Below are 26591 nucleotides of genomic sequence, written 5' to 3' on the forward strand. Positions count from 1 at the left end.
CATATATCTACCATAGTTCATCCCTACTTATTATGTTCATGGTTCTCTAACTCAGGTGTAGGAACTGAATGTAATATATTAACAGATAAACTGTGTTATGTACCATCAATATTTATAATGAAATGTTATTCGCAACAATTACAAATACATAACTAATTAAGAAATAATAGTTATTATTATTATTATTATTATTATTATTATTATTATTATTATTATTATTATTATTGTAATATCTGTAAATCACTACTAATATGTCAATTACTGTAAAAGACGTAAATTAACTAAAGAAATGCAAAAAATATATGAAAATTTTGACTCGATGTACTGTTTATAAGGAAGTTCCAATATGATTTCTCCACAGTGTTGCATATCTAAAAAGTTGTATTAATTTATTTTTCATGTTCTAGGTTACTGTTATAAATTATTATTTATTGTATTAATTATTGCAAGTATTAACAAGAGATAATAAATAAGTTTGAACCTTTGTTAATGTGTTTTATGAAGATGTTTATAGAGGACTTGGTCAATTGTTGTGTCACTTCCTGGAAAACTCAGACTGAGACACGTACTAACATTTGGTCAGTTTAATATATTGGAAGGAAGACCAGGCCAGGCGCCTGGGTGTTATCCTACAAGAATACTCTCCATCTGCTGCTAACAAGTGAGTAAATAACCAGTATTAATGTGTGTAGAAGTTAGAGAAGAACATGTATTGATACACAAATAACCCGCACATAAAAGAGAGAAGCTTACGACGACGTTTCAGTCCGACTTGGACCATTTACAAAGTCACGGTATTGTGCCATTTTTGTTATTTAACATGTATTGATATAGTTTTTAGTGAAGTAATCACCGGGAACAACCTCCAGCCAGCACAGTTTTACCATCACATGTTTACCTGGAGTTTACCTGGAGAGAGTTCCGGGGGTCAACGCCCCCGCGGCCCGGTCTGTGACCAGGCCTCCTGGTGGATCAGAGCCTGATCAACCAGGCTGTTACTGCTGGCTGCACGCAAACCAACGTACGAGCCACAGCCCGGCTGGTCAGGAACCGACTTTAGGTGCTTGTCCAGTGCCAGCTTGAAGACTGCCAGGGGTCTGTTGGTAATCCCCCTTATGTGTGCTGGGAGGCAGTTGAACAGTCTCGGGCCCCTGACACTTATTGTATGGTCTCTTAATGTGCTAGTGACACCCCTGCTTTTCATTGGGGGGATGTTACATCGTCTGCCAAGTCTTTTGCTTTCGCTTAAGTGTCTCAATTTTCAACTTGTCGGTTTTTCAAACCATTCATCACAACTAGTACAATGGTTGCAGCAACTAGTACAATGGTTGCAGCAACTAGTACAATGGTTGCAACAAGTACAATGGTTGCAACAACTAGCACAATGGTTGTAACAACTAGTACAATGGTTGCAACTAGTACAATGGTTGCAACTAGTACAATGGTTGCAGCAACTAGTACAATGGTTGCAGCAACTAGTACAATGGTTGCAGCAACTAGTACAATGGTTGCAGCAACTAGTACAATGGTTGCAGCAACTAGTACAATGGTTGCAGCAACTAGTACAATGGTTGCAGCAACTAGTACAATGGTTGCAGCAACTAGTACAATGGTTGCAGCAACTAGTACAATGGTTGCAACAACTAGTACAATGGTTGCAACAACTAGTACAATGGTTGCAACAACTAGTACAATGGCTTCAACAACTAGTACAATGGTTGCAGCAACTAGTACAATGGTTGCAACAACTAGTACAATGGTTGCAACAACTAGTACAATGGTTGCAGCAACTAGTACAATGGTTGCAACAACTAGTACAATGGTTGCAGCAACTAGTACAATGGTTGCAACAACTAGTACAATGGTTGCAACAACTAGTACAATGGTTGCAGCAACTAGTACAATGGTTGCAACAACTAGTACAATGATTGCAACAACTAGTACAATGATTGCAACAACTAGTACAATGGTTGCAACAACTACAATGGTTGCAACAACTAGTACAATGGTTGCAACAACTAGTACAATGGTTGCAACAACTAGTACAATGGTTGCAGCAACTAGTACAATGGTTGCAGCAACTAGTATAATGGTTGCAGCAACTAGTACAATGGTTGCAACTAGTACAATGGTTGCAACTAGTACAATGGTTGCAACTAGTACAATGGTTGCAACTAGTACAATGGTTGCAACTAGTACAATGGTTGCAACTAGTACAATGGTTGCAACAACTAGTACAATGGTTGCAACAAGTACAATGGTTGCAACAAGTACAATGGTTGCAACTAGTACAATGGTTGCAACTAGTACAATGGTTGCAACTAGTACAATGGTTGCAGCAACTAGTACAATGGTTGCAACAACTAGTACAATGGTTGCAACAACTAGCACAATGGTTGTAACAACTAGTACAATGGTTGCAGCAACTAGTACAATGGTTGCAGCAACTAGTACAATGGTTGCAGCAACTAGTACAATGGTTGCAGCAACTAGTACAATGGTTGCAACAACTAGTACAATGGTTGCAACAACTAGTACAATGGTTGCAACAACTAGTACAATGGTTGCAGCAACTAGTACAATGGTTGCAACAACTAGTACAATGGTTGCAATAACTAGTACAATGGTTGCAACAACTAGTACAATGGTTGCAGCAACTAGTACAATGGTTGCAGCAACTAGTACAATGGTTGCAACAACTAGTACAATGGTTGCAACAACTAGTACAATGGTTGCAGCAACTAGTACAATGGTTGCATCATACAACAGTATTGGCACCATGCCTCCTACCTCCACTAAACCCCCCCCCATGGAAAAACAAAATTATGAAACCATGTGACCAAGGCATACAACATAAACCTTACTCCATACTGGCATGCAATGTTCACTCATCACAATTCCACTATATGGTATATACACATGGAAAAAAGTACATTTGCGATAAACATATCGCATTCGAACAACTGCATTAACACTATGGGGTAGAACCAGCACCATTAACACAGACCATAAAAGTGCGCTTGCTTGTCTAAAAACATAATGCCCTGCATTATACCTCTGTTATGAAGACGTCACACAATATATACTTACACTACAACATACACAGAAAACCTCAGACCTCATACCCAATATTCTCTCAACCTACACACCATAAAACACCAATCCTCTTTGTTAACATATAATAGGTGTTACATAGTCTCACACACTAGCACCCCCCATCCCCCGGGGAGACCAGCCCGCCGCATCCCCTGACCCCCTCCCCCTCATACATCCCCAAGAGGACCCCCAACGTTAAACCACGATAACTTACAGGGAAATCCCGCTCCCGCCATATCCCGTAAAGAACCCGATTTCGAGACAACTTACGATAAAAGGTTGCCGTCACTACTATTTTACGCACCCCTCCCCCCTCCCCCCTCCACCTGGCTCCTCATAGCCCACGACAAAAAACACAAAATCCACAATAAGGTAGCCAAGTGCCCGCTGCACAGGGATACCCACCCCTCCCACATCCAAACTTAAAACCCCCAAAACCGAAATTCCCCCCCTCCCACCCATCGTACTACCCTCCCCATCCACTCCCGTAAATCCCCACCCATCGTACTACCCTCCCCATCCACTCCCGTAAATCCCCCAATCATTCACAGAAATAGACTGCATGAAAGGCTATATCCTCACCCCCACAAACCCCACAGATGCCCTCCTCTAGAATCCTCCGGTCTCTAAGAACCGCACCTGATGGCAGGATACCATACAGGAACCGGAACATCACCTCCCGCATGTAATGTTATTGTGTACTTCCTACCTTGTACTATTATAGCACAAGTAACACATACTGTGAGACTGTGGTTAACTCTAACACTAGTAATTAGGTGTAAATATATCACTGTCCAATTATCCTGTGATAACAGTATTACTCTACAACCCCTTCACAGGGAGGGGGGGAGGGGGGGTTGTACCTCAAAGAATTCACCCCACCTATTTGCACCCCCCAGTGACCTAACTAAAACAAAAATATCATTGTCCTCTTCGCTTTCGGGCTGAGTGGACGCACTGCGCAAACAGCTCCTGCTTTCTCTAGTGCGCAACTTCCTGTTTTCACCAAGATGGCTGCCAGCTACCGCAGGAGGAGCAACACAGTGTGTGTTGACCTTGTTAAAGGGGCAATTTACCCTACGAATGCCTCTGTTTTATTACCAACGATTATACGGGACATGTTTGGCATTGAAGTTGAAGAATTGCACGGAATAGCACTTAATGGTTCATCACGAATCTCATAAAGTTCTGCACAGTGGAGGCATATGAAAGGACGGTGACTCAGTACCAGGAGAAGAACATCACCGTATCATCTGGTCTGGAGGTACGCCTGCGGGATGCCTCAAAATACTACACCTGGGTGAGGATCCGCAACGTTCCTTTCGAGGCAGACGATGTGGATATCAGAGAGACATTTCAAAGATATGGTGAGGTGCATGCTATAACTTTAGTTCGATGGACGGAGGGAATCTATGAAGGGTTGCCGGCTGGATCTTACACAGTCAAGATGTCTTTAAGAAGACCTATTCCATCGTATGTTGTCCTGGAGGATTTTAGGACACAGCTGTATGTGACCTACGCGGGACAACGCAAGACGTGTCGCCTTTGCGGCGCTTTTGACCACATGGCGGCTGGATGTGGTAAAGCAGCAGCGCCGCGGCCTTGGGAACAGCAAGTAGTCACAGAGTCTCCGGCGGAACCTCTGCCGAAGACTTTGAGTGCAGTAGGCAAAGGTAATTGGGCGGACGAAGTGGAGGGCGTGTTAGAGAATTGTGTGACACTACCAGTGGCTTCAGATGCTCCCCCGCAAACGGGCCCGGGAGTTGAGCAGCAGCCTGTGGGGGTGGGAGAGACCAGTGATCCACAGGAGTTATCTATGCCCCTACAGGAGATGATTAAGTCTTTCCTGGACGTGCCTGCGGAGGAGAACCCATCTACTGACAGGAGAATTCTGATGGTTGAGAAGGACTTGATTGAGCAGATTCCAGAGCCTCTGGGGTCAGAGCCTGGCATGTTGCAGTTGCTACAGGTGGAAGCTGAGGTGCACAAGGGGAATGGAAATACTGATATGGAAATTGAGGGCACATCTAGAAAGAGGGCTGGAGGCTCGTCGGATGAGGAGGTTATAACACCAGCTCAGCGTACAGGGAAGAAGACGTGGGCGGGAGTGATTAAGAAGGGGCAGGGTAGTGCACAGGGGGGGGAGGGGGTACAGGCGGGAAAGAGTGCATGGGAAAAGACAGAAGCAGCAAAAAGTGGAACAGACAGGACACAGAGACATAGAGGAAAGCCACCCTTTCTGAATCTTTAAGTGTCTAACGATAAACGTGAATGGCCTTAGAGCTGACGGTAAACGAGTATGGTTGGAGGATGTTTTGCGGCATTTTAACATTGATGTGTGTTTTATTCAAGAACACAATTTCAAGTATGGCAGAGAGTTGAGGCTGAACGGTTTTAGGATGTATCTTGGAAGTTCAGGGAAATTAAAGGGTGGGGTGGCAGTGGCAGTGAGGGAGTCCAGCCCATTCCACGTGCTCAAGTGGGAAGAGGGAGGGGAGGGGAGGGTGGTGAGGGTGGAGGGGATATGGGGTGAGATTAGAGTAGTTTTTCTGGGGATATATATGCCAGCAGATAGTAACATACTGGTAAAGGTGAATTTTGTAAGGGAGGTTTTGCTTTTCTACATGCAGGGTTTACCAATGGTTTCTATAATAGGTGGGGATTGGAATTGTGTAATCAGGAATAAGGATGTGGAGCCGAGAGGGGCAGGGTGTGTGCTTGGGGTATTGAGGGATTTGTTGGGGGATGCAGGGGTTTATGACATAGTCAGGGGCGATGGGCGGAAAGTAGAGCACACGTTTATGCGGAGGGGTTATGCGGCCAGGTTGGATCGTATATATACAACTCGATATATAACAGTAGAACGTGTAATGACGATATAGTTTTTTCGGACCATCGTGCCGTTTTGGCAGAGATGGCATGGGAAGGGATGGTTCGTAGGTATGTGGGTTATTGGAAAATGAATGTGAGGCTACTTCAGGGAGAGGGGGAGGGGTTGTTTTTTAGGGAATGGTGGAAGCAACTATGGGAGGCTCGCAACGAAGAGGAGGATGTCTTGGAATGGTGGGAGAAGCACACTAAATTGCAGATTAGGGAGTATTACCAGCATAGAGGACGGGATGAGGTGAGGTGGAGGTATGGTTTACAGAAATATTTTGAGGGGCAGCTAAATGATTGTTATGAAAGGGGAGGGGGGATAGACATGGAGAAATAGAGGTTTTAAGGGGAAGATTGAGGGATATACAAAATTCTTGTTTTGATGCGATACGTGTGAGGGAAGGTTTAGAGGAGGTTCTATGGGGTGACAAACCGTCAGGATGTGTTTTGAGGAGATTTAGGAATAGGCAACAGATGACCACGATTATGGGTTTAGAGGTGTGTAAAGAGGTGGGGGGATATAGGGTGGGGCAGGTACTTAGTACCACCGATGGAATGAGCAATTATGCTGATCATTGGTTTAGGGGGAAATTTAAGCAGGGGAAGGGAGGAGAGAGGGAGGGAGAGATTCTGGGAGAAGGAATTCGAGGTTTTTTAGGGAAGGAGGAGAAAGCGGTAATGGAGGGTAGGATCAGTGAGGAGGAGGTGGAGGAGGCGGTAATGGGCTTGAGTAGGGGAAAAGTGCCGGGCATTGATGGAATCCCTAATGATTTCTATATTACACATTGGGATTGTATGAAGGAATGTCTGGTCCTGTTGTTTAACTGTAGGAAGGAAAGGGGAGTGTTGGGGGGAATCGCAGAGCACGGGGGTAGTAGTTTTGGTCTATAAGGGAGGGGGGGGGAAGACCTTGGGTGCTTTTAGGGCAATCTCCCTCATGTGTGCAGATTATAAAGTTTTTGCGAAGGTTTTAGGTAACCGTATGAAAAAGGTGCTTGATAGAGTCCTACATAGAGGTCAGTGTGAGATTCCAGGTCGAAGTATGCGTGTGGGGCATGGAAGAATTAAGGATTTTGTGGAGGGAAGACAAGGGGGGGATCTTGGGGATTGATTGGAAGCAGGCTTATGACAGTGTAGATAGACATATGTTGTGAAGTATTTTACAAAAACAGGGTTTTGGGGATGAGATTGTGCGCTGGGCGACTACTTTGTATACGCCTGCAACGGTAAGGTTAATGGGAAGTTAGGGTTGCTGGTGCAGATAGGGATGGGTTTGCGACAGGGTTGCCCCTTGTCTCAAATCATTTTTGCATGCATGCAGGACCCTTTTTATAGGCTTAGAGGAAGGAGTGTGGGAACAGGTAGAGGTGGGACATGGGAGATGTGGTATTGTGGGGTATGTGGATGACACCACAGTTTTGGTGGGAGGGGAAGTAGGATTGGGGAATGTGGGACGTATAATAGAGATTTTTGGCGGGGCGACAGGGATGAAGGTTAATGGAGCAAAGTCAAAGTTATTAGAAGTAGGCACGTGGGTGGGGGGGGGTTTGGGGGAGCAGTATGGGTGGAACGTAGTAGATAGAATTAAGATATGTGGGGTTGTGTATATGGCGGACGCTAGGGAGGCACAGAGAATAAATTCAAAGGAAGTTGTGAGTAGAGCGATGGGTAGGATGCGCGGGTGGAGGGCTGGGGATGTAACATTGCAGCAGAGGGTGGTGGTAGTAAATACGCTTGTGTACAGTAAAGTGTGGGGCGTGGCAGAAATATATCCCCTGAGGTCGTGCGATATTCAGGAACTGGAGAGGGTAGTTTTGAGGTATGTGTGGGGATATGGGAAGCCATGGCTCCGGAAGGAGGTGGTGGTGATGGGTGTACGGCAGGGTGGGATGGGTCTTATACCTTTGGACTCACGAGTGAAGGCAGTGTATGTGAAGCAGCGGTATTTGAGGGTGGGAGGGGAGAGGGGTAGAAGAGGTCATGGAGGATGTGCGAAAATGGTGGAAGGGGAAGGCACTACTGGAGTGTGAAGATATGGTGCGAAATTTGTTGGCAGTAAAGGAAGCAAAAAAAGTGAGGGTAAGTAGGCTTGGGAGGACAGGTTGGCAGGGTACAGTGATACAGGGAGTAGCTACATACCCGATGTATGATTGGAAGGGCATTTGGGAAGATTTTCGGAAGATCAGATTAAAGCCAAGGGTTCGTGAAGTGGTTTATAGATTCTTTATGGGAATTCTAGCCACAAGGTCAGCGCTATATAGAATGGGTTATGTAGGTGCTGGCACTTGTTTGCATTGTGGGGAAGAGGAGACGGCTTTTCATGTTATATATTTTTGTGAGAACTTGGGTTTTGTAAGGACATGGTTAGCGAGAGTTTTGGGTATAGTGGCGGGAGGGGGGAGAAACATTTCGACTTTGAGGGCTTTGCATTTTGATGTGGGAGGGGTTTCCAAGGACATTCGGAGGGCAGTGATGTATGTAGTGGCAGATTTTTTGTATGTGTCTTGGTGCATGCGGGAGGTGGGGGGTGAATGTAGGGTGCGGGCGCTTGCGGCGAGTGTGTATCGTACAGTATGCAGAAATAGGCTACTATATGGGAGGTTGTGGGTAAATAGTTTTTGCTTGGGTTATCGTAATCTGACGGTAGGTGTAATTTTGGGGTTGGGTGTAGTTTAGAGCTGAATTGGGCTGGTTCTCCCTAAACTGGCATTTTTGTTCTTTTTTGAGATTAGTGGAGGATGGAAGGTGGAATAAAAGTGTGTGGTAGTGGAGCATATGGGTGTAAAGTCGTTAGGAATGAGGGGGGGCGTAGGGGGGGGGTGAACTGGTGACATTTGGCTAAGAGACAGGGGTTTTATGACTTTCGACGTCAGGTACGAACTTGAGCATGGAAGGGAATGTGAATTTGTGGTTTTTAATACAGATAGCATGGGGTCAGGGGATGGCAGGGGGTGGCTTTCTGAAGTGTCTTTTGCCAGGTTGGTTTTGTTAATGATTGAGGTAGTACTGCCCGGTACATGTTTTATTAGGAGCCATAAGTTATATTGTGTAACTTAGTGCGTGACAGAGTAAGTCTGATAATGCTCTGGAACATTGTTAATAAATATATATATCTTGTTGAACATAATACATAAAAAATGGGAATATGTATTAGTGAGTGAGTTACATTTCTAGTGTACTGTTACCATATTAGTTGGTATTCTTTACTTTGTCAAATAATTGCTATCTATATATTGTTGTAAGTTATTATGTTAGTTCTTCTTTTATACGAACAAATGTAATGTGTTGTGACGTCTAGTGCAAGTGGATTTTATCTTGCACTGGGGAAAAGGAGAAGTGTAAAGTAAATATGATTGGATCATAACGAAATGTCATTGAATATATGTACACTGTATTTAGAAGACGGGAAGGATTGTGATCATTGTCAATATATGTATTAATTCTTATGTAAATTTCAGGGAAATCTGGGTGATAATAATGTACACTTTTTAGCCGGATGATAAGTATTGATATTATTATGCTTATTGTAATATAATTTTGATGATGAAATGTATAATAAGGTTTTAGCTTTGGACTCAAGAGATAAAAATCATAGGGGATGGGAGATATTTTGTAAGCACAAAGATGAATCAACAGTATGTATTTAGAAAATGTAAAAAAAATTAATTTTCTGTGGAGGAGTCGATAAGGGGTTCTTATATTCCCTTATTTTATTGTATTCTAATGTTTTTTTAAAATTCGATAACTGAAGGTGGTTATGAGTGGTGACGGCAGACAGTTACTAGGCAAGTGGGGGGGGGGGGTTGAAGAGTCAGCGGTAGTGTATTAAACCCACCACCGTGCACGATATTGATTGTTATCAGGAGGTATATGAGGGTTAGGGTGTGGATTGGTTTCATTAGTGGATGTGTGCCATCATGTTCAGATATTCCTTGTATTATAGTCAGCCTTTTAGATGGCAGGATTGTGTTTTTATACATGTTGTCAATGAAGTCCTTAAAGCTCTTATAAATGTATAAGAGATGTCAATGAGTATACTAAGGAGAAAGTGGTAGTTTTTCAAGGGGAGAGGGAGTGTAAGCATTACTAGGTAGGACTATCGTTTTTATTATAAGATCATCTTTTCACGTGAAGCACAGTACATAAAAGTAGTGTTTGATTGGAGCGCAACAGCCAGTCTGATGTCTTATATAAGTGCTTCTTTGGTATTTGTGTAGTCACGGAAGATTATCGTTTTACTGCTTGTATCTTGTTACATATTGATTATGTACCCATATATTTTGTACCTGAGTTTTAAATAAAGTATAAAAAAAAAATGTACACGTCCAGTGTACTGTATATACATACGAAAGATTCTACTACATATATACATAACTATGTAGAATGTGAACATGAGAGGAAAACGTTTATTCAATCACATTCAGCGTTAACTTATCTATAAGTTAACACACACTGGTAACATCAGTTAACAAAGGTGACCGAGTAGCACAGAAACACACCTAAATACATTAACTCAATACAAGGTGACAAACTACCACACTGACAGTAGACTGAAGAGTGAGGCAGTATGTTGTCTGACAGTAGACTGAAGAGTGGGGCAGTATGTTGTCTGACAGTAGACTGAAGAGTGGGGCAGTATGTTGTCTGACAGTAGACTGAAGAGTGAGGCAGTATGTTGTCTGACAGTAGACTGAAGAGTGAGGCAGTATGTTGTCTGACAGTAGACTGAAGAGTTTTTTTTTATATTTTATTTAAAATACAGTATACATTATACATGGAAGCAAACATATGTCACTAAACCACTCAACATATAACAACAAAATTAAAGTACAACATACGTATACACAATCCAAAAAGAAAAAGGAACACTTCACACAGGTGTACCAACATATCCAGATAATCTACTTCAGCACACTTATACATTTTATGCCAAGTTTTATATACAAAACAATTCTAAAAGGTAAATGCCTCACCACGTACCATTAAAACCTATACATCCCCCCCCCCAGCAAAGGTACATTTATAAAGTCGTACATATGTACTCTGGAAGTAACAAGGTGCCCCCCCCCTCATCAAATACCAACAAAACAATAACATACTATAAGAGCGTAGGATACTACTTGCTCTAAGTAACAATTATGAAAACTTTGCCTAGCATACAAGGATAATATACTCTATATCTCAACACGAGCGCAAACCACCCAAGACTTCTTCATACACTGTATACCTTGAAGATTGAGACACTTATGCAACATATGGGAATCTTTATTCAGGAGACGTTTCGCCACACAGTAGCTTCATCAGTCCAATACAAAGTAGAAAGGCGTAAGGAGAGGAGGAGTTTGAGGTAATCAGTCCCTCAGCCTGGAGTCGATGTGTTCAGTCCATCAATCTTCTAGAATGTACAGCATAGGGCCGTAGATGTGGCTTATATACTGTAGTGAGGTGAGGTGAAGCAGGCGGAGGTGGGGTCATAGTGGTACCATCCACTAGTCGAAGTAGGTCTTCGTCCAAAGGTTGGACAAGTGCTGAAGAATTCTTTGTAACAAGATCCCATTATGCTGCAGTGTCTGACAGTTGTGATGAATGGTTTGAAAAATCGACGTTTCCTGAATAAAGATTCCCATATGTTGCATAAGTGTCTCAATCTTCAACTTGTCGGTTTTTCAAACCATTCATCACAACTGTATACCTTATAGCAGTATTAATACATGACATACACCGCTACTTGAACTCATATTCATACCTGCTCCAACAAAGTCATCTAAAATTGTGTATTTACACAAAATCAATATACATTTTTATATTACCTTACATATACTCTTACATGTGACTTGAAACATTAAAATAGCAAAGGGAAACCAGCAGCGTGTACTTAAAATATATGACACTACCCTACACATACAGTGTCACACGACATGTACTATATAATCTTAACCAGGCCGCTGAAACATTATATGTTAGGCCTTATGTGCCAAAATACAATCTCACATAATATTAAAAACTGTACCACGTTACTCATTACAGCTATTTACACTTCCGAGCCTTCAGATATACAGAAATTGTCTTACAGAATGCTTCCTACAAGAAGGGAAACCCCGGACTTTGTATCACAGCATATTCTAAACAGTCATATGACATACCTTAGTAACACCACGTAGTATGTGCTTTCTATAACATCTTTGAAGACACTCACACAACGAACAGTCATTCTCACACACACAAATACTGTAAGATTCTACCCCTCCATTCACCTTGTATACACACAATGATGTAGTGCTCCAATACACTACGTACATATACTATCCAAAATCTTCACAACATAAAGGGAACACATGTGTAATACCACCACCCACACCACACTCACTACACAGGAAAAGCATAAATGTATCAGTACAAATCCAATCACACACTTTAAAAGCCATCCACACATCCCCACCCAAGAAACTAGCCCATCGTTATCCCTTACTTTACACTTAAATCCCGTAAATCCTTCAACTTAAAACTCCGGTATCCCTCAGTAAATGCTGTCTCCCACCTTCCCCCATAAAGATCCCTATTGCGACACTTAGTTCTATAAATGGTGGCCGCTAACACCTTTATTCTTTCACCCACACCCACCTCCCTCATAGCCCAAGACGTATAGATAAAATCAGTGACCACATACGCAACACCATCTGACTCATCCCACCTATATCTAAACTTAACACCCTTAACACCTGTAACCCTTCCCCACCCACTAACCTAACTACCCTACCTAACCATACCCTCACAGCTTCTAAACAATTACAAAAATACACCGCATGAAAAATAGTCTCCGAACATCCACACGCTTTGCACTCCCCACCCTCCTTTAGTCTCCTATTAAATAATACAACACCAGACGGCAAGATTCCATGTAGAAACCTAAACATTACCTCCCTTACACCTGGTTTAACACGCAATTGCCGTAAACATTTCCAGATATTCCCCCACGCATACATGGGGTATGCCCCCTCAACTGCCGCCACAACAGACCCACCCCCCACCCTCTCAAGAATCCTCAATTTGAGGCGCTTCGGATCCCTCACCGTCATTAAAACCCGCAACATGGCCTCACCAATCATTAAATCCCTACCCTCCACCATCGTTGCATATCCATATGCAGTCTTTCTAGCCCCCCTCCCCTCGCCCCCACCTCCCTCAAATAGACGCGTTTTAGATACACACTCATCATACGCTTTTCTAAAGGTATAAGCCCCAGCCCCCCCTGGCTAACGGGAAGCATCACCACCCCTCTACTTAGCCAGTCACAACCCGATCCCCATATAAATCGGAAAATCCCATGTTGCAACCGTTGCACCTCTCGCCGCCTCAGTGGGTATATTGCCACCACGTGCCATAACTTGCTATACAACAGGACGTTCGTCACAATGACCCTCTGATGCAACGTTAGCCGCGCCGTCCTCAAACCACCCAATCTTTTCAATACCCCATCCACGGTGCGCATCGAATTTACCTCTTGCGCGACCCTATCATTCTTAACGTACACTATCCCACAAATCAATAGCTGTTCCACCACACTCCACCCACGCCCTACAGTCCCACCTCTATTTACGTTATTGCCTAGGTCCCTAAACTTAGACTTTGCCACATTAATTTCCATCCCAGTAGCCTCGCCAAACACATCTACCACATTTCCTACCTTGTGTAAATCCCTCTCATCCCTCACTAATACAGTCGTGTCATCCACATAACCCACAATACCCGGCAGACCCTCTCGTTCATTACTAACCCCTCCACTTGCGATACTCCACCTAACTGCCCTATAAAAGGGATCCTGGAGGCACGCAAACAATATTTGCGACAGAGGGCATCCCTGTCGCAAACCCCTTCCCATCTGAATGTGAACACCTAGCCTTCCATTAACCTGTACTCTTATAGATGCTCCCTGATACAATGTTTTCACCCAAGATATAATTTCCCTCCCGAATCCCTGCCAACGCATGAACCTCCATAACGCATCCCTCTCTGCACTATCGTAAGCCGCTCTCCAATCCAATGCCAAAACACCCCCACCCCCCAACTCCCCATCTGCTCTATAAAACTTCTAATAACTCCATGCCCTTCATACATTGTCCTACCCGGTACCCCATATTGTCCTCTGTCAATTACTTTACCTATCACCTTTTTTATTCTATTCCCTAATATCCATGCAAATAACTTATAATCGCCACACACAAGCAATATTGCTCGGTAATCCTCTACTGTAGTCTGTCCACCTTTCGGAACTAATACCACGACAGCAGTCCTTTGCTGCTCACCCATTTCCCCATCATCCTTCATTACATTGAATAACCTAACTAAAAATCCTCTCAATACTTCCCAATTCCTAACATAAAAATCATTAGGCAACCCATCTACACCTGGCGCCTTACCTAAACTTGCACCAGACAAAGCATGCGAAATCTCACTTTCTGTGATCGGACCTTCTAATGTTACCCTATCTATACCATCAATCTCACATTGCACAAAACCTCCCATTTCCTTTAAAGCCTCATCTCGAATACCTACATTTTGTGTATATGACCTAAACCATGCATCTAGATATCCACTCATACCCTCTGTCGTCACTAATACCTGCCCCTCCCTAAATCCTTCCATCCCCACATGAACAGTTAATCCCATCATCTCCATCGCCACTCTTACGCTGTCGCCTCAACACACATGCCAAAGGCCTGTCACCCCATAACACCTCTTCCAGCCCACCCAAAACTCGCGCGCCATAAAATCTTTCATTTTCCAAATCCCTAATACGCTCCTTTAATCCCTCAATATCGTCCACCGGATAACTAGCACTCCCACGCTCGTAGCAAGCTCTCAACTGCCCCTCAAGATAAGATTGGTACCCATACTTCAACCTGGTATATTCCCTCCCACTACGAATATAAAATTCCCTAATACGAGATTTCGCCACAGAGTACCACCAACTAACCAGATCACTATTCCCAGGCGCCTCCGCCACCAACTCCTCCCACAATTGAACAAATGACTGTCGAGGCTCTTCTTCCTGCAACAACTTTACATTCAACTTCCAAAACCCCTTACACCTTCTTGGCAACCCCTCCCAACCTATATCCACCAAAACTCCCCTGTGATCAGAAAATACTACGTCCATTACCCTGACACTATGTATTACGACTGTCCTGGGCACGTACAATCGATCGAGCCTAGCCGCATACCCATGCTTAATAAATGTGTGCTCCACCACCCCGCCTCCCCCAACATCAATTAATCCTACCCTGGATAACAATTCTCCCAATATTCTCAAACAATGCCCTGCCCCCCTCGGTTCAACATCCTTACTCCTTATCACACAGTTCCAATCACCTTCTATCACAGCAACCCCCGGCAATCCACGCAAATAATATACCAGAACGTCCCTCACGAATTTATTCTTTACCCGTACATCTCCCTCTGCCGGGCCATACACACACACCAACGTCATCTGTACCTGACCCCATAACCCATCCACATGAATCACCCTCCCCTCTCCCCCCTCACAATGCCTGACAACCAACGGGCTAGTTTCTTTCACCAAAATGGCCATACCTCCTTTCAATATGACTGCATGCTCAACATACAAATTATATCCATCCACCTTCAACTCATAACCCGGTCTATAACCGTGCTCCTGCAAGAACACTACGTCAACATCATGATGCACCAAATATTCCCTAAACCACTCACACTTTCTCTGTGTCCTTAAGCCATTGATGTTCAATGTCAGGCACTTAAAACCGACAAAGGGGGTTTCCCTCTTGACACTATCGACTTATCACCTGATCGTTTCGTTGCACCGTTTTCCCTCCCCCCCTTTCTGGGCACACTTACCCAACCCCTGCCCCTGAGTGCCACTTGAACCTCTCCGCATGGCATCTGCCCATGTTTTCTTCCCAGGCCGTTGTGCGGGCGTAAGCACGTCGTCGGAATCAGAAAGCACTGCTGTGCGCTTTCGCGTCGTACCCTCGACCTGCATCAAGTCATCCAGCGCAGTGCCATGATGAACCTCCACCTCCACAGTTCTCACCAACTGGGCATCCTTATCACATACTTCAGGCCGAGCTGGCATCACTATGCCCTCCTCAACTGCAGACCCAAGATCCAGGTCTGTACCAACATCCTGACAAGGACACTCATTGCCCAAAATGTTCCCAAACGTCGATACTATCGACGTTTCCGCATCGCTACCATTCACTTCCGCGATGACCTCATCCAGCACTTGCACAACGTCCAGGGAAGTGATGTCGTCCCCCGGCGTAGCCCCTGCCATCTCATTTTCTTCGACCCTCTCAACCTCCTCACTCCATGTCAAACTCTGCTGAGGCAGTGTCGAATACGGCTGATCTTGATCCTCTCTTCTTTCCTCCACATCTCGTCGTTGCTGCTGGTCCTTATCACCACGTCGTCTTTCACATTGCGCAGCCAGGGGATCATACGACCCGCACAAACGGCAAGTGCGTCGCTGCCCAGCGTATGTCACGAAAACCTGAGCTCTGAAATCTTCCATCACCACGTACGATGGAATAGGGTGTCTGAGCGTCATCTTGACAGAGTATATACCCTCAGGTATCCCCATATACGGGCCAGCTGACCACCTTCCTGCAGTGGCCATATGTATTATGCCGTATTTACACATAGTGAACCGGATGTCAGATGCATCCGCCTCGAATGGCACATTCCTGATCTTAACCCATGTGTAATAGCTTGATACATCATGCATCCTCACCGTCACAGCATGATTAACTGGTTTGGCCACTTCCAGAAACTTATTCACCACTGCCTATTACACATTCGCCGAACTGAATTTTACAAAAATCCTCTTCGTACCGTTCAGTGCAAGTCCACAAATCTCCTCATTGGCTATTCCGTAGGTACCTCTGATTATTGCAGGCAGAGGCAACTCCATTGATGGCCCCATTACAGCTCCTCTGGTTAATTCAATGCAGACAGTATTGATACGACGCCGGCTAGCCTGCGCCATGTTTGTGAAAATAATACTGCCACCAGACAACTCCAGGGGGCAGCAGCAGCGCACGTCCTCTCCACTCAAGGGTTGAGAGACGAATGATAGACTGAATAGTGAGGCAGTATGTTGTCTGACAGTAGACTGAAGAGTGGGGCAGTGTGTTTTCTGACAGTAGACTGAAGAGTGGGGAAGTGTGTTGTCTGACAGTAGACTGAAGAGTGGGGCAGTGTGTTGTCTGACAATAGACTAAAGAGTGAGGGTGTGTGTTGTCTGACAGTAGACTGAAGAGTGAGGGTGTGTGTTGTCTGACAGTAGACTGAAGAGTGGGGGTGTGTGATGGCTGACAGTAGACTGAAGAGCGGGGCAGTGTGTTGTCTGACAGTAGACTGAAGAGTGGGGCAGTGTGTTGTCTGACAGTAGACTGAAGAGTGAGGCAGTGTCTTGTCTGACAGTAGACTGAAGAGAGGGGCAGAGTTGTCTGACAGACTGAAAAGTGGGGCAGTGTATTGTCTGATAGACTGAAGAGTGAGGGAGTGTGTTGTCTGACAGTAGACTGAAGAGTTGGGCAGTGTGTTGTCTGACAGTAGACTGAAGAGTGGGGGAGTGTGCTGTCTGACAGTAGACTGAAGAGTGGGAGAGTGTGTTGTCTGACAGTAGATTGTAGAGGGGTGGAGTGTGTTGTCTGACAGTAGACTGAAGAGTGGGGAAGTGTGTTGTCTGACAGACTGAAGAGTGAGGGAGTGTGTTGTCTGACAGTAGACTGAAGAGTTGGGCAGTGTGTTTTCTGACAGTAGACTGAAGAGTTGGGCAGTGTGTTGTCTGACAGTAGACTGAAGAGTGGGGGAGTGTGTTGTCTGACAGTAGACTCAAGAGTGGTGGTGTGTGTTGTCTGACAGTAGACTGAAGAGTTCTGCAGTGTGTCTGACAGTAGACTGAAGAGTGGGGGGTGTGTTGTCTGACAGTAGACTGAAGAGTTCTGCAGTGTGTCTGACAGTAGACTGAAGAGTGGGGGTGTGTGTTGTCTGACAGTAGACTGAAGAGTGGGGCAGTGTGTTTTCTGACAGTAGACTGAAGAGTGGGGCAGTATGTTGTCTGACAGTAGACTGAAGAGTGAGGCAGTGTGTTGTCTGACAGTAGACTGAAGAGTTATGCAGTGTGTCTGACAGTAGACTGAAGAGTGGGGCAGTGTGTTGTCTGACAGTAGACTGAAGAGTGGGGCAGTATGTTGTCTGACAGTAGACTGAAGAGTGAGGCAGTATGTTGTCTGACAGTAGACTGAAGAGTGAGGCAGTATGTTGTCTGACAGTAGACTGAAGAGTGAGGCAGTATGTTGTCTGACAGTAGACTGAAGAGTGAGGCAGTATGTTGTCTGACAGTAGACTGAAGAGTGAGGCAGTATGTTGTCTGACAGTAGACTGAAGAGTGGGGCAGAGTGTTGCCTGACAGTAGACTGAAGAGTCCTGCAGTGTCTGACAGTAGACTGAAGAGTGGGAGAGTGTGTTGTCTGACAGTAGACTGAAGAGTCCTGCAGTGTGTCTGACAGTAGACTGAAGAGTGGGAGAGTGTGTTGTCTGACAGTAGACTGAAGAGTGGGGCAGTGTGTTGTGAGGGAAAAGTTCAATAGACAGGAGTAGAGAGGGAGTATATAGTAACAATAGTTTCATTGCCGGTAGGGTAAGTCAAGCTCCCGCTGTTCCCGCCTTTTTTTCCCCCACCCCGAAAGTGATAGTTTGACTGCCGGCTGCTTGTTAAGGTAGGGTCAGTCTAGCTTCCGCTATCCCTTCCCCTCCTTCTTCCCCCCCCGAAACGTGACGTGTGGGGCTCTGGTTCAAACAGTAATCACTAGACTCACAGATCCCAGCACTACTGTAAGTACATTCCTGCCTTGTATACTAGTGGATTTATTGGTGGAAAGCTTCACTTTTGACCAATAATAAACTTAGTCCTTTCAGTTTTTCTCTAGGTTGACTGTTGTAATAATCACCACATCTTTTAGGTATTGTACTTATCATGGAGAGTGATTTCTTAAGCAGTGGGTAACCTGTCTGTTTCCAGCTTGGATGACAGAGAGGGTCACCTGGCAATCAACGAGCAGAACTGATGGAGATGGACTAACATCCTGAGACTTCCCCTTTTTGGATTTAATTACCTGTGCACCTGTATGAAATTGCAGGACGTAACCCCTCATCATTGCAGTGGTAAAAAACCAGCTTTCCTGTCATCGGGATATAATACTCGAGGCTATACTGTGAAGAACGAACCGGTGGGTTGTAACCAACACCTGAGACCCCCCCCCATCATCAGCAACTGCTACGATTTCAACAACACTCAGTGTCACCAACTCCAGACACCCCTATATATATTAGCGTTGAATTCAGTTATTTATATTTTTCATTTTCATTTTCTTTAATGTAGGATTAATATTTCATATTTAAGCATTTTATATTTTCTATATAATAAAGTGTTTGTCTGTTATTATTTCATTTTCTATTCACTAATTTTCCTGAGGAGGAGCCAGCCTTGGTAATACTGTCTGAAGTTGTTACAGGGCTGAGTAAGCCTTCACAAGTGGCGACCTTGCCAGGATCAACTCTACTGAATCAAGATTCAACTCCATCTCGAATCTACCATTGGAACTTTAACGCCGCATACCACAGACGGTTACCACCAGCCATGAGTAATCATTCTCTATGGTAGGACTACAATACAGGTATTTAAAAGATTTGGTGATTGTTAGTCTCAATTTATTGTAAGTCAAGTCAAGGCAGGAATACTAGTTAATTCTGCCATCTATTTTTGTGTGAGCTTGAAACACTTTGGAGGATTAGACTCTAGGGACCCGAGATTTTCCAGTGACAATTTGTTTCATTGAGATCTTTATTATATCAAGGGAACTGTCATAGGACACTCTTGATTTGTTGGTGAGAAGATTCGATGGTCAAGGGACCCCATTCTACTTACTGTTTGCTCGGAGCCGGCATAGAACCCTTCGTTTTAATTAATACATTGTTTAATTGAAGTAGGGATCGAGCCCTCTGGTTTATTTACAGTTTGAGCGGAGCAGGAATTGAACCCTCCATTTTCTTTAATACCCGTTTCATTTCCCCTGATAGTTTAAGTTATTCTTGCAAGTATGGATGAATACCAGTTTTGGATGAATGCTGGAAGTAAGTTAGGAATAAGAGGGAAAAATTTAGAATCTTTCATTAGTGCTAAGATCCAGGAAAGACTTGAAAGAGAGAATTGAGAGAGAAGAAAAACAGAAAGGGAAAGAGAAGAAAAGGAGAGAGAGAGAATCGAAAGAGAAGAGAAAAAGGAGAGAGAGAGAATTGAGAGAGAAATCCAAGAAAGACAGAAAGAGAGAGAGAAGACAAAAAGGAGCGTGATAGACTTGATCGTGAGGAGAGAGCTAGAGTACATGAAGAACAAGTTAAATTAAGAGAATTTGAGGAAAGAGCAAAGGATAGAGAAGTTGAGGAAAAAGCTAGAGACCGTGAGGAAAAAGCTAGAGAACGTGAGGAAAAAGCTAGAGACCGTGAGGAAAAAGCTAGAGACCGTGAGGAAAAAGCTAGAGACCGTGAGGAAAAAGCTAGAGAACTTGAGTTAATAGAGAGAAAAGGATCGCAAGCTCGAAAAATCTCGCCTTGAATTAGAGAATAGAAAGTTAACTCTTACACAACAACAATTAGAGGAAGGAGTAATTGAACATCATGCAGCTAGTGCACGTGGACATTAAAATGGTATAAAATACCGACAGGTTGTTAGGTAAGACACACATGCAACAGTTAGGTATCTTTATTATGAAACGTTTCGCCTACACAGTAGCCTACTGTGTAGGCGAAACGTTTCATAATAAAGATACCTAACTGTTGCATATGTGTCTTACCTAACAACCTGTCGGTATTTTATACCATTTTAATGTTCAATCTGTCAGACACTGCAACACAAGGGTATCTTGGTACAGACCTGCAATCAACTTCGACAACTTCCACTAGTGAGAGAGGCTGGATTTGAGAGGGACCTGACCTCTCAACATCTGAGTTCTTACCTCTCCTAGTGGCCTACGTCTCACCTCTTGGCACTATAAAAAGCTCCATCCTGTCACTTCTTCTCCATATTGTTTCATACTATGGAACAATGCTCTTCTCCAGACTGAGGGACTGACCACCTCAAAACTTTAAGGGTGATGGACTGATTACATCGTCTTCAAGTATCTTCCTCTTCTATCAGCTTTTCTGTACTTGACTGAAGAAGCCTACTGTGTAGGCGAAACGTTTCATAATAAAGATACCTAACTGTTGCATATGTGTCTTACCTAACAACCTGTCGGTATTTTATACCATTTTAATGTTCAATCTGTCAGACACTGCAACACAAGGGTATCTTGGTACAGACCTGCAATCAACTTCGACAACTTCCACTAGTGAGAGGGGCTGGATTTGAGAGGAACCTGACCTCTCAACATCTGAGTTCTTACCTCTCCTAGTGGCCTACGTCTCACCTCTTGGCACTATAAAAAGCTCCATCCTGTCACTTCTTCTCCATATTGTTTCATACTATGGAACAATGCTCTTCTCCAGACTGAGGGACTGACCACCTCAAAACTTTAAGGGTGATGGACTGATTACATCGTCTTCAAGTATCTTCCTCTTCTATCAGCTTTTCTGTACTTGACTGAAGAAGCCTACTGTGTAGGCGAAACGTTTCATAATAAAGATACCTAACTGTTGCATATGTGTCTTACCTAACAACCTGTCGGTATTTTATACCATTTTAATGTTCAATCTGTCAGACACTGCAACACAAGGGTATCTTGGTACAGACCTGCAATCAACTTCGACAACTTCCACTAGTGAGAGAGGCTGGATTTGAGAGGGACCTGACCTCTCAACATCTGAGTTCTTACCTCTCCTAGTGGCCTACGTCTCACCTCTTGGCGCTATAAAAAGCTCCATCCTGTCACTTCTTCTCCATATTGTTTCATACTATGGAACAATGCTCTTCTCCAGACTGAGGGACTGACCACCTCAAAACTTTAAGGGTGATGGACTGATTACATCGTCTTCAAGTATCTTCCTCTTCTATCAGCTTTTCTGTACTTGACTGAAGAAGCCTACTGTGTAGGCGAAACGTTTCATAATAAAGATACCTAACTGTTGCATATGTGTCTTACCTAACAACCTGTCTGTATTTTATACCATTTTAATGTTCAATCTGTCAGACACTGCAACACAAGGGTATCTTGGTACAGACCTGCAATCAACTTCGACAACTTCCACTAGTGAGAGAGGCTGGATTTGAGAGGGACCTGACCTCTCAACATCTGAGTTCTTACCTCTCCTAGTGGCCTACGTCTCACCTCTTGGCGCTATAAAAAGCTCCATCCTGTCACTTCTTCTCCATATTGTTTCATACTATGGAACAATGCTCTTCTCCAGACTGAGGGACTGACCACCTCAAAACTTTAAGGGTGATGGACTGATTACATCGTCTTCAAGTATCTTCCTCTTCTATCAGCTTTTCTGTACTTGACTGAAGAAGCCTACTGTGTAGGCGAAACGTTTCATAATTAAGATACCTAACTGTTGCATATGTGTCTTACCTAACAGCTAGTGCACGTATTCCAACACCTAATTTACCTCCCTTCACAGAGGGGGAAGACATAACTTCATACATTATCAGGTTTGAAAATACTGCTAGCCTCTGTGAATGGCCTGCTGACACCTGGGCTACCAGGTTAGGAATGTTATTTTCCGGTACAGCTTTGAATATCTATGCAACTTTGTCGCAGGACATTATATGTAATTATAAACTACTGAAGAAGGCAATCCTTGAAGCATACCAAAAAACCACCAATTCTTACAGGAAAGATTTCAGGTATGCCACCTTACAGCCGGGCCAGAACTTTCAGCAGTTACAGGTAACACTCTTTCGTTTGTTCGACTTTTGGATAGAGAGTTCAGGAATTGATCACAGTTATGAATCTCTTAGAGACTTCATGGTTGCTGACCAGTTCCTGACAGCTCTTCCTCACCAGATACGAACATTCATTAGAGAACGTAACCTGATTAAAGCTGAGGAAGTTGCTGAGGCTGCTGACCTGTATGCTGAGGCTCACAATTCCTATAAAGGCCTAAAGGGATCGAACCCTAAGGGCAAGGGTTCATCAGACCTTAAGAAATCAAAGCCTCTAGTGGAAAGTAGAATGACTTCTTTTATTCCTGTTTGTCATTTGTGTGCTGTTAAGGGACATAAACGTCCAGATTGTCCTTCTAAGAAGGTCCAAAAAGTTGGAAGATGTTTTAAAGACTGTAATGACCAAGCACCCTTCTGTTCAGGAACAGTTAATGGACTTAATGTACCTATCATTTTACGAGACACTGGATGCACATGTATAGTCATTTCTGATAAGCTGTTCCCTAATCTTAAAGAAACTCATTCCTCTGCTATACTTTCAGACTACTTGGGCCGTACGGACACTTTTCCTACCATCCGTTGTTACATTAGGTCTAAATGGTTCACAGGTTGGTCTGAAGCCATACTAGCTCCCATCACTTCTTGCTCCGTACTAATAGGTAATGTAAAAGGTGCCATTCTTCCTTCTGAGGTTGACCTTTCATCACCAAAGATGGACATAAGTGTTTCAGATCCTCTTCCTGTAGAGTCAGAGAAGCCCCTCGAAAGTTAAAATGAGACAATGTCTCGTGAGATTCATGTGGGATTAAAAACCAGTGATGCTACTCTCGAAAGTGAGGTAGTAGGATCACCGGTTCACTTGTTAGATGAAAGTGAAGATATCACTTACGATACCATAAATGTCTTGACTAGGGCTCAGACCAAAGCCCAGGTTTCTCCTACTGTCCATCCTTTGATTTTCCCTGACTTTAAGCCTTTAGATATATCGAAGGACTCCTTTCTCAATTTCCAACGTAATTGCCCTTCTCTTCAGAATTGCCATAATACCGCTAAACAAAATCAAGTTATCCAAAGGAAAAACTTTTCATATAAATTTGAATATATAAAAGGTATCTTGTACAAGTCAGTATTCAAATTAATTTCAGATGAGATAGACTATTCCATCTTAGTTGTTCCAAGTCAATGCACAGAGACTGTTTTTAAAATGGCTCATGACCTGCCAGTGGCCGGACATTTCTCGCATCGTAAAACCTTAAATAAAATTAGGGAAACCTATTTTGGGCCAAAAATGTCCTCAGATATCACTACCTATTGTAGATCGTGTAAAGTTTGCCAACTGTCATCCTCCCGAGGTACCAGGCGAGTACCTATGGTCAAAATGCCAGTCTTTACGGTACCTTTTGAAAGAGCAGCTATTGACATCGTTGGTCCTTTATCTCCACTCTCATCTGGGGGACATAGATATATATTAACATTAGTTGATTATGCTTCGAGTTTCCCTGAAGCCATACCCTTAAAGACCATAACTACTACAGAGGTGGCTGAAGCCCTTTTGTCCATCTTCTCCAGAGTGGGCATCCCTAGAGAAATTTTGTCTGACCGTGGGACACAATTCACATCTGACTTAATGCAACATCTATACCAACTTCTGAGAGTGAAGCCTCTCTTCACCACACCCTATCATCCCAGCTGTAATGGGAGGATTGAGCGCCAGCATTCGATTCTCAAGTCAATTTTAAGGAAACTTTGCTCCCTTAAACCTAAGGAGTGGTATCGTTACCTACCCTGTGCTTTGTTTGCCATGAGGGAAGTTCCCAGTGACTGGGGTTTTCACCTTTTGAACTTCTCTATGGTAGACAGGCCAGAGGCCCATTGTCCATCCTTCATGACTTATGGAATAATGAGGATTTGAGTGCTGAGGTTCAGTCTTATTACCAGTTTCTCCTTCCTTAGACACAAACTTGAGGAGACCTCTGACATAGTTTCGAAAAACCTAAGCTTGTCAATGGACCAGTACAAAACCTATTTTGATTCCAAAAGTCAGAGAAGTTTTAAAGTAGGAGATGAAATTCTTGTACTTTTGCCTATCAAGTCAAATAAATTATTAGTAGCATGGAAAGGTCCATATAAAGTATTAAAAATTTGTGGGAAAGTTGACTACCTCATAGAAGTCAAGGGGAAACCTAAACTTTATCATATCAACATCCTTAAGAAATATTACCGAAGAAATTCGGTTAACTGCCTTAATAACTTTGACTTAGTTTTTCCACACGAACTTGATACGACAACTGAAGAATGTAAGGTGTGCGTAATTGGCACCTCTAACTTAGACTATGATGAAGAACTACATGACTTGGTGACTCTTGACCACTCGGACGCAACCAACATTAATATTAATGAATCTTTGGATGACCATAAGAGACATGAACTACTTCAATGTGTGAGTAACTTTTCAGACGTCTTTACTGATATTCCAGGTGTTACCTCCACGGTAGTCCATAAGATTGACTTAGTGACGGACAATCCTATCAAACGAAAATTATACCCAGTTCCAGTTCACCTTAGGGATGCATTTGACCGAGAGGTAGACAAATTATTAAAACTAAAGATCATTGAACCTTCAGTATCTTCATATTGCTCACCAGTAGTCATGGTTAAGAAGGAGGATAATTCATATAGACTTGCTATTGACTTCAGAGGCCTTAATGCTATAACTCGGTGGGATGCTGAGCCTATCCCCTTAATAGATAGCGATCTACACAAATTTTATGATGCTTCCTTCTTTTCAGAGATTGATATTGCGCAGGCATATCATCAAGTAATGTTAGATCCTTCTTCTAAGCTTTTCCTACACACCAAGGACTGATGCAATATAGAACTATGCCCTTCGGTTTGGTAACTGCCTGTGCTACCTATGTGAGACTGATGAGAAAGGTCTTGGGTAATATGCCAAACATTTCAGTTATTTTGATAACATTTACATAATGACATCCACATGGGGCGAACATATCCAAACATTAACATCAGTTTTGTGTAGGTTATGCTCACATGGCCTCACTGCCAAGCCGAAGAAATGCTTCCTTGGGCATAACAAGATTAGATATCTTGGACTGATACTTTCTAATAACTCTCTGCAGCCTCTCCCCAGTAAGATCAAAGCTTTATTAGAATTTAAATTCCCCAAAACCAAGAAGCTCATGCTTAGCTTTCTTGGTTCTTTAAATTTTTATGCACGGTTTATCCCAAACCTTACTGATCTTACAGGCATCTTATCCGACTTCCTTAAAAAGTCTCTGAAGGAACCTCTTTAACTTTCCGACGTAGCTCGGGAAAAGTTTAATGAGATTAAAAGTATCTTTTCGAAAGACCCTATACTTAAGATTCCAGATATTAATAAAACATTTTGTTTAAGAACTGATGCCTCCAATACTGGCTTAGGTGCGGTGCTACTATAATACCATGATGGTACTCCCTTCCCTGTATGCTTCCTAAGCTGGAAACTCCTTCCCGCAGAAACGAGATACTCCACCATAGAAAAGGAATGTTTGGCCCTTGTGTGGGGTATCTCCAAACTTAAATTTTATTTGCTGGGAAAAGAATTCATTTTAGAAACGGACCACAAACCTTTGATATACCTAGAAACTTTTAAGGGAACCAACAGTCGCCTCTTGAGGTGGACATTGGCACTCCAGGC

The 26591-nt window shown here is 43.4% G+C and overlaps 1 protein-coding gene across 2 annotated transcripts in view; it reads left to right on the forward strand.

The window, feature by feature from the left end:
• The first annotated feature begins 536 nt into the window (after nucleotides 1-536).
• LOC128695213 (uncharacterized) overlaps nucleotides 537-26591 on the forward strand; it is a 91535-nt gene continuing 65480 nt past the window's right edge. Inside the window, exon 1 of one of the 2 annotated variants that reach the window (XM_053785731.2) lies at nucleotides 537-661. The gene's annotated coding sequence lies outside the window, so the exon portion shown is untranslated. The remainder of the gene's footprint in view (nucleotides 662-26591) is intronic. The other variant, XM_070091493.1, reaches the window with a different exon arrangement.

Source organism: Cherax quadricarinatus, chromosome 35 (assembly GCF_038502225.1).
Source record: "Cherax quadricarinatus isolate ZL_2023a chromosome 35, ASM3850222v1, whole genome shotgun sequence".
In the NCBI taxonomy this organism is placed as follows: domain Eukaryota; kingdom Metazoa; phylum Arthropoda; class Malacostraca; order Decapoda; family Parastacidae; genus Cherax; species Cherax quadricarinatus.